Raw genomic sequence first — 11,010 nt, 5'->3', positions numbered from 1 at the left:
GGTTAGTATTGCCTCACGTGTTCCAACATTTCTACGGAATCCAAACTGATCCTCCCCGAGGTCCGCTTCTACCGGTTTTTCCATTCGTCTGTAAAGAATTCGCGTTAGTATTTTACAGCTGTGACTTATTAAACTGATAGTTCGGTAATTTTCACATCTGTCAACACCTGCTTTCTTTGGGAGTGGAATTATTATATTCTTCTTGAAGTCTGTGGGTATTTCGCCTGTCTCATACATCTTGCTCACCAGATGGAAGAGTTTTGTCATGACTGGCTCTCCCAAGGCGATCAGTAGTTCTAATGGAATGTTGTCTACTCCCGGGGCCTTGTTTCGACTCAGGTCTTTCAGTGCTCTGTCAAACTCTTCACGCAGTATCTTATCTCCCATTTCATCTTCATCTACATCCTCTTCCATTTCCATAATATTGTCCTCAAGTACATCGCCCTTGTATAAACCCTCTATATACTCCTTCCACCTTTCTGCCTTCCCTTCTTTGCTTAGAACTGGGACTTCATAGTTTGAGACACTATAGAACTTCAACGGTTTTTAAAGATAACTCGAGCAATTAATCATGGTTTATTCGACCGCCTCCACGTTCTTAATAAACTAGGTCAGGCTCTGAGATTAATTTATTGTGAGCTGTGACTTTCAATTTTTACTGTGTTCTTATTGGAAATAAAATCGAATTTGTGAAACTTTAAACAAATACGCCAGAGCGAACATGATTTCTGCATAGAGAATTCTACCTACATTTATATTATCTACTCTTGTGGAACATTGGGTAAATTGCGATGGGTGTGACTTGGCCCATAGACAAAACGTAGCCAAACGTGCAAGTCCATTTACTGGGATCTATTGAAGTGCTTGTGCTGCCTAATGTGTCTGTAAATACACTCCTGGAAATGGAAAAAAGAACACATTGACACGGGTGTGTCAGACCCACCATACTTGCTCCGGACACTGCGAGAGGGCTGTACAAGCAATGATCACACGCACGGCACAGCGGACACACCAGGAACCGCGGTTTTGGCCGTCGAATGGCGCTAGCTCCGCAGCATTTGTGCACCGCCGCCGTCAGTGTCAGCCAGTTTGCCGTGGCATACGGAGCTCCATCGCAGTCTTTAACACTGGTAGCATGCCGCGACAGCGTGGACGTGAACCGTATGTGCAGTTGACGGACTTTGAGCGAGGGCGTATAGTGGGCATGCGGGAGGCCGGGTGGACGTACCGCCGAATTGCTCAACACGTGGGGCGTGAGGTCTCCACAGTACATCGATGTTGTCGCCAGTGGTCGGCGGAAGGTGCACGTGCCCGTCGACCTGGGACCGGACCGCAGCGACGCACGGATGCACGCCAAGACCGTAGGATCCTACGCAGTGCCGTAGGGGACCGCACCGCCACTTCCCAGCAAATTAGGGACACTGTTGCTCCTGGGGTATCGGCGAGGACCATTCGCAACCGTCTCCATGAATCTGGGCTACGGTCCCGCACACCCTTAGGCCGTCTTCAGCTCACGCCCCAACATCGTGCAGCCCGCCTCCAGTGGTGTCGCGACAGGCGTGAATGGAGGGACGAATGGAGACGTGTCGTCTTCAGCGATGAGAGTCGCTTCTGCCTTGGTGCCAATGATGGTCGTATGCGTGTTTGGCGCCGTGCAGGTGAGCGCCACAATCAGGACTGCATACGACCGAGGCACACAGGGCCAACACCCGGCATCATGGTGTGGGGAGCGATCTCCTACACTGGCCGTACACCACTGGTGATCGTCGAGGGGACACTGAATAGTGCACGGTACATCCAAACCGTCATCGAACCCATCGTTCTACCATTCCTAGACCGGCAAGGGAACTTGCTGTTCCAACAGGACAATGCACGTCCGCATGTATCCCGTGCCACCCAACGTGCTCTAGAAGGTGTAAGTCAACTACCCTGGCCAGCAAGATCTCCGGATCTGTCCCCCATTGAGCATGTTTGGGACTGGATGAAGCGTCGTCTCACGCGGTCTGCACGTCCAGCACGAACGCTGGTCCAACTGAGGCGCCAGGTGGAAATGGCATGGCAAGCCGTTCCACAGGACTACATCCAGCATCTCTACGATCGTCTCCATGGGAGAATAGCAGCCTGCATTGCTGCGAAAGGTGGATATACACTGTACTAGTGCCGACATTGTGCATGCTCTGTTGCCTGTGTCTATGTGCCTGTGGTTCTGTCAGTGTGATCATGTGATGTATCTGACCCCAGGAATGTGTCAATAAAGTTTCGACTTCCTGGGACAATGAATTCACGGTGTTCTTATTTCAATTTCCAGGAGTGTATTTTCGAGCAGTAGTACATCGGGGCTCCGTGCTGATATAGAACTTCTGAATAGTTTAGACCTTTGATTTTCGGCGAGTTGATGAGAAAGAGTGTATTTTTTTTTCATCCACACCACATGCACATTCCCACACAAAGTGTACGGTTGCAGCGAAAAGCCCCTTTCTACCAGCCGCACGACGGGGCGGCGGTCTTAGGCAGTACACGCTCGGCGTGCTCTTTTCACAACCATAAAACTGCTCTCCCTGCAGCCCTTAACCCGTGATTATGGGGACTGCGAAGGTCCACCTTCGTCCTGTTGTCACAGCCAGCGAGAACTTACACTCAAACCACGCATCCCTACAGAAATGGTAGTATAAGGCTACACAGTATCAATCAATACTGGATTAATAATTTGATAGTCCAACCTAAAAAATAGGATCTCATACCAATTAAATGAAAAATAAATTGTCAAAATTATTCAACATGTTGCCGCCTTACTAACTACTCCTCCCTGTAAAAGGGGATAATATATGGGATGGAAGAAACAACAGGTCAATGTACCGAATGTCCATCTGCTGTAGAATCCTGGAACATATCATAACCTCTAACATTATAACGTTCGTGAGGGAAAACGAACTTCTCTCAAACACTTGGCACAGATTGAAAAAACAAGGGCACATCTGGAACACAGTTTGTTTATGATCTTGGAAACAATATATCTAGATGAACAGGTGGAATAATAAAACTCAGCATGCTATACAGAGTAGAGGATATGGACTGAGAGTAAAACAGAAAAAGACAAAAGTAGTCACAAGTGGCAGAAATGAGAACAACGAGAAACTTAACATTAATATTGGTGAGCACAAAGTAGACAAAGTTACGGATTTCTGGCTCTCTTCGGAGCCAAATAACCTACAGACAAAGCAAGGAGGATGTAAAACACAGACTGGCATAAGCAAAGATGACTTTCTTAGCCAATAGAGGTCTACTAGTGTCAAACATAGGCCTTAATTGTATGAGGAAATTTCTAAAAATGTAAGTTTGGGGCACAGCGTTTTATGGGAAAACCGGAACAGAAGAGAACCGATGCGACTGAGACCTGACATGACGGAAGAATGTTGAAAATTAGGTCGTATGGTAAGATAATTAATGAGGAGGTTCTCCAAAGAATCGCCGAAGAACCAACATGAAAAATACTGCGAAGAGGAAAGGACAGGATGATACGACATCTGATAAGACATCAACGGATAATTAAATGAAATAACACGTTTACTGTTACCAGTCACTGTTTATTCACCTCCACGACGCGTTTCAAATGTTTAAACCTCCATCATCAGATGGATTTACATTTATTATTATGACATTTGAGTGTGCGTTGTGTTACGATTTTTTGGAGGAATTTGTGGCACTGTCTCCAGTGGTCACAGGTTCCTTTCAGTGTCGTAACACATCAAATGTATACTGTCATACTTTGTAAACAAATATGGCCATGGACCGCTCACACATAAGATGCCACGTTACTATAGGAAGAGAAGGCGTACCCGCCCCACAGTATATAGAGCTACTGATAACATTTCCATTACAACCTCTAACTATGTAGGTGCCCAAGTTGTTCTCCATGGCCGTCAGTGTTCTGTGGTGGAGTTCTAAATGCTACCATTGCTAACAATGATGCCGCACTGCACGGAAATGGCAGAGTTACCGTAGCTCTATGTACGTGGACCAAAGGTAGATAAAGTGGCAGGACTCAAATCGTTCAACAGCCGTTACGTCATCGTCTACTGGACATTTCAGATTTGCAAGGTCTACAACAGAGACATTGGTAGATCTTATTACCTGTCAACGATGCCTTTGGTTCTGCGGACCAGAAATCATCGAAAAATAAATGAATCCGTATCAGTTTCACTGTGGGTCAAATGAGCTGATAATTGTAGCAAAATTAGACTTATGGGTGATCTCACTCATTATTGTAGAAATTAAAATAAATATTTGGTCATATTTGTTTACAAAATATGACAGTATACATTTGACGTGTTACGACAGTGAAAGGAACCTGTGACCACTGAAGACACTTCACAAGTTCCTCCAAAAAATCGTAACACAACACACACACAAATGCGATACTACCAAACGTAAATCCACCTGATAATGGAGGTTTAAACCTTTGAAACGCGCCGTGGAGGTAAATAAACAGTGACTGGTAACAGTAAACTTGTTGTTTCATTTAACGTCAGTAACAGTCACGGTAAAGCCTAACCTAAAATGTTCGGATTTAAAGTTAAAAACCACGGGAGCTGTAGATGACGTAAACTGTAGGGAAGACAGAGATTGTAATACATCCAGCAAATAACTGAGGGCTGAGGTTGCAAGCGCTACTCTAAGGTGAAGAACTTGTTGCAGGAGAGGATTTCGTGATGGGTCACACCACGTCAGTCAGAAGAAAGACGAACAAGAAGAAAAAAGTGATTTTTCTGGACGGCGAATGTCCCACAGAAACGAAGATGACTTCGGGTGTATCCAAAGAAAGCGTAACATGACCTATAATGTTTTCAGTGTGTACAGTAGCAATATAAGATTGTGTGCTGACGATGTACAGAAACGTGTCGTGTCCAGGACTTAGATATGCAAAATAACGTGATATGAAGATGGAAGATCACTGGACGATCTCGTAAATCAGTTATAGGGAAAGTGAATGGATGACAGGTTTGTTGGAAGGCTTCTGGGAAAATGTGGTGCATCTGTAAAGAAAATCGCAAAGAAGACGCTACTGCGACCATTGCTAGTATAGTGTTGCAGTGTTTGGATTCTTATCCAGTAGGTTATAGTTGGTGGGGACTTCAACCTTCCCTCGATATGTTGGCAAAAATGCTTGTTTAAAACCGGTGGTAGGCAGAAAGCATCTTCCGAGATTGGCCTAAATGCTTTCTCCGAAAATTATTTCGAACAGTTAGTCCACGAACCCACGCGAATTGTAAATGTTTGCGAAAACACACTTGACTTCTTAGCCACAAACAGTCCAGAGCTGATAGAGAACATCATGACTGATACAGGGATTAGTGATCACAAGGTCGTTGTAGCTAGGCTCAAAACCGTTTCTTCCAAATCCACCAGAAACAAACGCAAAATAATTTTATTTAAAAAACCGGATAAAGTGTCACTAGAAGTCTTCCTAAGAGACAATCTCCATTCCTTCCGAACTGACTATGCAAATGTAGACGAGATGTGGCTCAAATTCAAAGATATAGTAGCAACAGCAGTTGAGAGATTCAAACCTCATAAATTGGTAAGAGATGGAACTGATCCCCCGTGGTACACAAAACAGGTCCGAACTCTGTTGCAGAGGCAACGGAAAAAGCATGCGAAGTTCAGAAGAACGCGAAATCCCGAAGATTGGCTAAAATTTACAGACGCGCGAAATTTGGCACGGACTTCAATGCGAGATGCCTTTAATAGGTTACACAACGAAACATTGTCTCGAAATTTGGTAGAAAATCCGAAGAAATTCTGGTTGTATGCAAAGTACACAGGCGGCAAGACGCAGTCAATACCTTCGCTGCGCAGTGCCGATGGTACTGTTACCGACGACTGTGCCGCTAAAGCGGAGTTATTGAACGCAGTTTTCCGAAATTCCTTCACCACGGAAGACGAATGGAATATTCCAGAATTTGAAACACGAACAGCTGCTAGCATGAGTTTCTTAGAAGTAGATACCTTAGGGGTTGCGAAGCAACTCAAATCGCTTGATACGGGCAAGTCTTCAGGTCCAGATAGTATACCGATTACGTTCCTTTCAGATTACGCTGATACAATAGCTCCCTATTTAGCACTCATATACAACCGCTCGCTCACCGATAGATCTGCACCGACAGATTGGAAAATTGCGCAGGTCGCACCAGTGTTTAAGAAGGGTAGTAGGAGTGATCCATCTAACTACAGACCTATATCATTGACGTCGGTTTGCAGTAGGGTTTTGGAGCATATGCTGTATTCAAACATTATGAATCACCTCGAAGGGAACGATCTATTGATACGTAATCAGCATGTTTTCAGAAAACATCGTTCTTGTGGAACTCAGCTAGCTCTTTATTCGCACGAAGTAATGGCAGCTATCGACAGGGGATCTCAAGTTGATTCCGTATTTCTAGATTTCCGGAAAGCTTTTGACACCGTTCCTCACAAGCGACTTCTAATCAAGCTGCGGGCCTATGGGGTATCGTCTCAGGTGTGCGACTGGATGCGTGATTTCCTGTCAGGAAGGTCGCAGTTCGTAGTAATAGACGGCAAATCATCGAGTAAAACTGAAGTGATATCAGGTGTTCCCCTGATGTATGTAAATGACCTGGTTGACAATCTGAGCAGTTCTCTTAGGTTGTTCGCAGATGATGCTGTAATTTACCGTCTAGTAAGGTCATCCGAAGACCAGTATCAGTTGCAAAGCGATTTAGAAAAGATTGCTGTATGGTGTGGCAGGTGGCAGTTGACGCTAAATAACGAAAAGTGTGAGGTGATCCACCTGAGTTCCAAAAGAAATCCGTTGGAATTCGATTACTCGATAAATAGTACAATTCTCAAGGCTGTCAATTCAACTAAGTACTTGGGTGTTAAAATTACGAACAACTTGAGTTGGAAAGACCACATAGATAATATTGTGGGGAAGGCGAGCCAAAGGTTGCGTTTCATTGGCAGGACACTTAGAAGAGGCAACAAGGCCACTAAAGAGACATCTTACACTACACTCGTTCGTCCTCTGTTAGAATATTGCTGCACGGTGTGGGATCCTTACCAGGTAGGATTGACGGAGGACATCGAAAGGGTGCAAAAAAGGGCAGCTCGTTTTGTATTATCACGTAATAGGGGAGAGAGTGTGGCAGAAATGATACGCGAGTTGGGATGGAAGTCATTAAAGCAAAGACCTTTTTCGTCGCGGCGAGATCTATTTACGAAATTTCAGTCACCAACTTTCTCTTCCGAATGGGAAAATATTTTGTTGAGCCAAACTTACATAGGTAGGAATGATCATCAAAATGAAATAAGAGAAATCAGAGCTCGAACAGAAAGGTTTACGTGTTCGTTTTTCCCGCGCGCTGTTCGGGAGTGGAATGGTAGAGAGATAGTATGATTGTGGTTCGACGAACCCTCTGCCAAGCACTTAAATGTGAATTGCAGAGTAGTCATGTAGATGTAGATGTAGATGTAGATGTAGGCGTGATCGAATGAATTGAGAGACGTGCTACAGGGGTCGTCACAGATCCGTTCACCTCTTATAAAAGCGTAACTAAGGAAAGCTCTGGAAACTCGAACGCAAAGAATATTTCGCTTAGGGGCTGTGAGGAAAAGACAAAACGGATGGGGGGGCCTACAGAGACCGCTACGCTCTCATTTTTCCCTAGCTCTATATGAGAATGCAGAGGGAAAGAAAATTAATGATATGCAATTAGTGATATGTACCCTCCGCCATGCGCTGTACATTGACTTGCACAGTACATATGTACGAGGTGTGATCAAAGAAGTAACGGAAATTTTTTAAATTTGCTTACTTTATACATCCGATTTTCAAAATTTTTTTTATATCTTCGGTACACATGTTCCTGTTTCATGTTTGCATTTTCATCTGTTTTGAATATTTAGTTTTTTGTTGATAGCCGAAAAGGTTTTCGACTGCAGGGCGAATTTTTACTTTCGAAAAGGATGAATCAAAAAGTTTGCATTACGTTTTTCCTGAATAAAGAAATGAAGTGCAGCACTGCATTCTAAATGTTGACAGTGCCTTTTGGCGAATCTGCTATGAGTAAGACAAGAGTTTAAGAATGGTATAAACGTTTCTGACAGGGTCGAAAAGACGTTGAAGACGACGAGAGCCCAGGACGCCCTCGTACATCAATTACTGTTGACAAATTGGAAGAAGTAAAAGAAAATGGTGTTGGAAAATCGCCGAATCACCATCATACAGGTTATTGATGATGTCGGAATTACCTTTGGCTCAAGCGAAGCAATTTTTTTCTGATATTTTGGCCATGAAAATCTAGAAGCAAAGTTTGTCCCAAATATTTGAATTTCGACGAAACGCAATGTCGCGTAGGCTTTTTTTCAGGAACTGCTGAATAAAGTCGACACCGATCCAGAACTTCTAAAAAATATGATGGAACCTTGGTATACGCGTATGACGTCGAACAGTGGAAACTAAGGTCCAATCGTCCCTTTGGAAACTGCCTGAAGAGCTAAGACGGGAAGTTCGATCACATATGGAATCTCTTCTGTTTTCATCGATTTCAATGGGATAGTGAATCATGAGTCCATGCCTTATGGCCTTATGGTCAGTAAGGAATACTAACTGAAAGTTACGCGCCGTTTGCGCGAAGAAATTCTAAGAAAACGACCAGAATTGTGGCAAAATCACTCGTGGAAATCGCATCACGATAATGCTTTCGTTCACACCTCAATGCTTGTTCGTGATTTTTTGGCAAAAAACAAACCCGCTATGTTGCCGCAGCCACTGTATTCGTCGACAGAGCCCCCTGAGTATTCTTTCTATTTCCGAGACTGAAGGGAACCGTGAAAGAACGTCGTTTTGTCACCATTGATGAGACAAAATCACACTGAAGGAGCTGAACATATCGAAAAGTGAGTTCCAGAAACGTTTTCAAGTTTGGAAAAACAGCTGGCAGAAGTATATTATATCTGAGATGGATTTATTTATTTACTTAGCAGCTTATGATGTACATCTATGGAGTAAGTCAAAGTAAATATTTGCTTTGTCAGTTTTCTAATAAAATACATTACTTTTACTGAGTCTAAGTACAGTTTTGCTAACGTAACTAATAAATTTTAGCCAGAACATTTCTGAAAATTTACATCATAGTTACATAATTTTAGATACTGTAAACTGAACGGATTTTATGAGGCATACATAATCTATATACCTAAATTACAGAACATTTAATTGCAATAATTCTATACTACGTGTCCATCACTTTATATATACGGTATAACAGTCATATGGTACATACATATTCTAGATCCCGTTTTGCTTACATTTATGAAAAAATTTTACAGCAATAATACTGTATAAAAATATTTAGATAAAACAATGCTCTTAAGAAGTTAACACATTTTAATTTTTCTTTTTTCTCTATACCTGTGTACATTTTTTTAGTGTACGATGCCCGTTTGCTTCAGTTATTTTCGTTTGAAAGAAATTCTCTGATTGAATATAAAGGGGTTTCTAATAGCAGTTGTTTGATTGACTGTTTAAACTTATCCTTCGATTTGGCATTAGTGACGTTTGGTGGTAAAGAGCTGTACAACGTTACTGCCATGTAACCACTGCTTCTCTCATATTGAGTTGTGTTATACTATGCAATTCTTAATTTCATGGTGTTTCTGGTATGGTGGTGGTGTACATCTTCATTTTTGTTGAATTTATCTTAATGATCCCAAGCAAGGAACAGAATTTTATATATGTAAAAGCTGTAGAAGGTTAGAATCTTATATTTTTTGAAAAGAGGCTTGCAACTATCTCTCGTTCTTTTGCTTCCTATTATTCTAATTGCTCTCTTTTGTAATTTGAATATTTTAACTGCCTCAGTCGAATGGCCGCAGATTTCTATACCATAGCCCATTATAGGATTGAAGTATGAAAAATGCACCATGCGCACTTGATCTTCAGTTGTTAGTGGCTTAATTTGTCTCAGAGCAAAAACAGCACTGCTAAGTTTCTTGGTTATATTGGCAATACGATCTTACCATCCTAAACAACTGTCCACGGTGATCCCTAAAAATTTAGCACTTTCAAGTACTCTTACATCTAGCTCTTACAAATTTGTAAGTTCACTTGTTTTTCATTTGTTGTTCCTAAATAGGATTGCATTATTTTTTTCATAATTCACTTCAAGCCAGTGGGTGATCATTTCAACTGTTTGATTACTTTTGCTTATGGCCTCCTGTAAGCTCGATCTCACAGTTATGCTTGTTTTGTCATCTGCGAAGAGTATCAATTCACTGTCTACATTACAAGGTAAATCATTTACGTATATAAGGAAAAGGAGGGGTCCTAGAATACTACCCTGTGGCACCCCATGTTTTATATCTTGTAGTTCTGATAGCTGTTTCCCTTGATTGTGTGACACTTCCACTGCTTGTTTTCTGTTCTGCAGAAATGACTTTATGATGTCAATAGCAGTTCCTCTAATTCCGTAGTGGTGTAGCTTCATTATTAATATGTGGTGATTGACAAGATCAGAAGCCTTAGATAAGTCACAAAAAACACCGACCGGGATTTTGTCTTGATCTACGCCTGCTGAGTTTATAGTAGTAAGTTCAAATGCAGCTGACACTGTAGATTTTTCCTTCTGGAACCCAAACTGTCTACCATTTATGATACAGTTTTCATCAAAAAATTGCTTTGAAGTGGACGAAATTGATGTAGTTGATGTTGATGAATAAATAAAGATTCTTCAATAAGAGCAAGAATTCCCGTTAGTTTTTGATGCCTCCTCGTATATGTAGAGACGTAAGAACCCTAGTGAAGGAAATTCCTTTTGTCGCCAGCGCCCTGTGCCCCAGGCACGGCTTGGTCAGTTCTCCAGCTGAGCGCCGTTGTTAACCGTTGGCTCTGGAGGCCGGGCTCACGGAGAGCGCGTCCAGCTGTGTCCCAACCTCAACCTCGGCCTCGGCGATAAATTTGTGGCGACACGCGGCGCGGGCATAACGGTGCGT

This window comes from Schistocerca piceifrons, chromosome 1 (genome assembly GCF_021461385.2).
Source record: "Schistocerca piceifrons isolate TAMUIC-IGC-003096 chromosome 1, iqSchPice1.1, whole genome shotgun sequence".
NCBI lineage: Eukaryota > Metazoa > Arthropoda > Insecta > Orthoptera > Acrididae > Schistocerca > Schistocerca piceifrons.
The sequence above is the reverse complement of the archived record's forward strand: the minus strand, read 5'-3'. Positions refer to the sequence as shown.